The 3,640-nt window shown below is 34.1% G+C and overlaps 1 non-coding gene across 1 annotated transcript; it reads right to left on the bottom strand.

The window, feature by feature from the left end:
• Window positions 1–427: 427 nt before the first annotated feature.
• On the bottom strand, window positions 428–560 carry LOC126002577 (small nucleolar RNA SNORA51). The gene has a single exon (XR_007493263.1). It is a non-coding gene; the product is annotated as a small nucleolar RNA SNORA51 (small nucleolar RNA).
• Between the last annotated feature and the right edge of the window lie 3,080 nt (window positions 561–3,640).

The raw sequence follows: 3,640 nt of genomic DNA, 5'->3' as shown, positions 1-3,640 counted from the left end.
GATGAGTATGATTATTATTCTCTGTGTTCTATCTTTAAGTTTCCCAATATGCTTCTTTTTTACTGTAACTTTTTATTAAATTATGAATAACATTCAAATTAAATATAAGAAAAATAATTTCTGAGCTTAAATGTCAGAATTATGTTTTACTGATAAGGAACCAATTTGGAAGATTCTGCATGAATAAACAACAATAATTACAACTGACAAAATTTCTTTAGTGGTTGGAACAAAAATTCTTCAGGCCAAATCTTTTGTTAATTAATTGGAATATTTATGTACTAAAATTTATATTGCAATTGTAGCAATAAAATAATTACTATTCTTGCTATAGAATTAAAAATAAGAGAAATAATAAGAAATGGGAGAAATGTATGTTATGTACCTTCTATTATTTAAAATAATTATTTATTTTTATTTTTATTTTTTTTGTCCCCCAATTCACAATACATACCCGGCAAGGGGCCTGTGTTGAGGTGTATATGGGGTGCCTTTACTGTACCTCCTCTTTCTATACAGCCAGTGTAAAGAACACAGCCTGTGGTAAGAATTGGGAGGCCTTATTTTATCTTTTATTTATTTTTTTCTTTTCTTCAGGGCAAACTAAAGTTGTTTTTTTGTTTTTTTTTTAAGTAAGAATTCATTTAAAGGACAAAATTGATTAACATAATAAGGTAAACTAATATAACATAATATAGTGACATAACATAACATATAATATAATTAATATAATAATAATACATGTAAGTCAAAGAAAGTTTCTGATTAAAAACACAATTTTCTTTTTTTTCCATAATGGCTTACATATCTTTCACTGTAGTATTTTGGGTACATATTCACATTAAATCAGGGGAATACCCATCACCTAATATGTCCTCTTCTCAATCAAAAATCAAATATACTGAAAATAGGCAGAGTCCTGTCTAGAGGCTTCCAACCTCAGTTTGAGAGAGGATGTGAAAAAAGTAATTAAAATACCACAACAATACACACACACACACACACACACACACACACACACAAAAATATCGAATTAAATAACCGATAAGCACCACAACAATAAAAACAGGCACCACACAATAATCTCGGTTCTGAAATCAAATCATACTCAAGTGCAAAAAGAAAGAAAAAGACAAAACAAAATAAAATAAAATAATATTGGAGACATCAACCGTAATCTCCACACCAAAATAAAGACGTCAAAAAAAATAGATCATTTATTCTCCTCTTGCTGCTTTCGTGGTATGTGGAAGACTTCTACTTTATCTTGGATGGTAAAATCAGACCTGTTTCTAGAGATCTTGGTGGCTGTGCAGATCAGGGAATGGAGTTTATGAAGTCTTTCTTTGTGGTTCTAGCAGTTATGCTTCTTCAATGTCCTTTTTTTGTTTTTTATGTATTCTAGGTGTTTCAGAATAGTGCTACCATTCTGTGTTTTTCTTTTGTCTTCTGACTTACTTCGTTTAACATAACATGATCTAGGTCCATCCACGTTGCTGCAAAGTCTGTGATTGTATCATTTCTAACTGCCATGTAATATTCCATTGTATATATGTACCACATCTTAATGATCCATTCATCTGTTGTTGGACATCGAGGTTGGTTCCAAGATTTGGCTATTATACTGAGTGCTGCAATAAATAGTGGGGTGCATACGTATTTTGGAATGAATGTCTTTCCATCTTGGGGATATATGCCTAGGAGAGCAATTGCTGGGTCAAATGGCAGCTCAATTCTGAGTTCTTTGAGCACTCTCCAGACTTTTCTCCATAGATGTTGGACCAAGGGGCATTCCCACCAGCAATGAATGAGAGTTCCTTTCATACCACATCCTCTCCAACAAAGGTTGTTCCCATTATTTTTGATGTGAGCCAACCTCACTGGTGTGAGGTGGTATCTCATTGTTGTCTTGATTTGGATCTCCCTGATGATGAGTGAAGGTGAGCATGTTTTCATGTGTTTGTTGGCCATCCTTCTCTCTTCCTCAGAGAAATGTCTATTCATTTCGTCTCCCCATTTTTTTTATGGCTTCGTTTGGTTTTGAAGGACTCAGGTTTCTGAGCGCTTTGTATGTTCTAGATATCAGCCCTTTATCTGATATATCAAGTGAAAAGATTTTTTCCCATTCTGTTAGCTGTCTTCTTGCATTAAGTAGGGTTTCTTTTGCCATGCAGAAGCTTTTTAGTTTGATATAGTCCCATTTGTTTATAGTTGATGCTAACGTTTTTGCCATTGGTGCTCCATTCTCAAAGACCCTTTTGATATAAAGGTCTTCGAGTGTTCTGCCTATTTTATTCTCGATAAACTTTATAGATTCAGATCTGATTTCCAGATCTTTGATCCATTTTGAGTTGACTTTTGTATAAGGAGTGAGATATGGGTCGATTTTCACTTTCGTGCATATGAGTTTCCAGTTGTACCAACACCATTTGTTGAATAGGCTTTCTTTGTTCCATTTCATATTCTTGCCCCTTTTATCAAATATTAGTTGGCTATATATCTGGGGGTTTATGTCTGGGAATTCTGTTCTAATCCACTGGTCTGAGGTCCTGTCTCTGTTCCAGTACCATGCTGTTTTTATTACTATGGCTTTATAGTATAGTTTCAAGTTAGGTAAGGAGATACCTCCCAACTTCTCATTTTTCAGAATGTGTTTAGCTATCCTGGGTCTTCTATGGTTCCAAATGAATTTTATAATTGATTGTTCTATTTCTTTAAAGAATTGTGTCTGGATTTGGATAGGGATTGCATTAAATCTATATAGCAATTTGGGTAAAATAGTCATTTTGACTATGTTAATTCTACCTATCCATGAGGATGGGATGTTCTTCCATTTCTTTAGATCGTCTTCAATTTCTTTCTGAAGTGTTTTGAAGTTTCCCTGGTATAGATCTTTCACTTCTCTTGTAAGGTTGATTCCTAGGTATTTGATATTTTTTGATACTATCTTAAATGGAATTGTATTTTTAATCTCTCTCTCCTCAACTTCATTGTTTGTATATAAAAACGCTACTGTCTTTTGTGTATTGACTTTGTATCCAGCCACTTTACTGTATTGGTTGATTGTTTCTAGGAGTTTTTCTGTGGATTCTTTAGGGTTTTTGATGTATATCATCATATCATCAGCATATAGAGCTAGCTTGTGTTCCTCTTTCCCTACTTGAATTCCTTTGATTCCCTTCTCTTGTCGGATTGCTATTGCTAGGACTTCTAAGGTTATATTGAATAAGAGTGGAGAGAGTGGACAGCCTTGCCTAGTTCCTGACCTTAGTGGGAATGCTTCTAGTTTCTCGCCATTAAGTATAATGTTGGCTGTAGGCTTTTCATAAATAGCTGTAACTATCTTAAGGAAGGTGCCTTCTAACCCTATTTTGCTGAGTGTCTTTAACATGAACGGATGTTGGATTTTGTCAAACGCCTTCTCTGCATCGATTGATATGATCATGTGGTTTTTGTCCTTCATGTTGTTGATGTGGTGTATAATGTTGATTGATTTGCGTATGTTGAACCAACCTTGCATTCCTGGGATGAATCCCACTTGATCATGATGTATGATCTTTTTAATGAGGTGTTGAATTCGGTTTGCTAAGATTTTGTTAAGTATCTTTGCATCAATGTTCATTAGTGAGATTGGTCTGTA

This window comes from Suncus etruscus, chromosome 2 (genome assembly GCF_024139225.1).
Source record: "Suncus etruscus isolate mSunEtr1 chromosome 2, mSunEtr1.pri.cur, whole genome shotgun sequence".
In the NCBI taxonomy this organism is placed as follows: domain Eukaryota; kingdom Metazoa; phylum Chordata; class Mammalia; order Eulipotyphla; family Soricidae; genus Suncus; species Suncus etruscus.
This window is presented reverse-complemented; position numbering and strand designations above follow the sequence as displayed.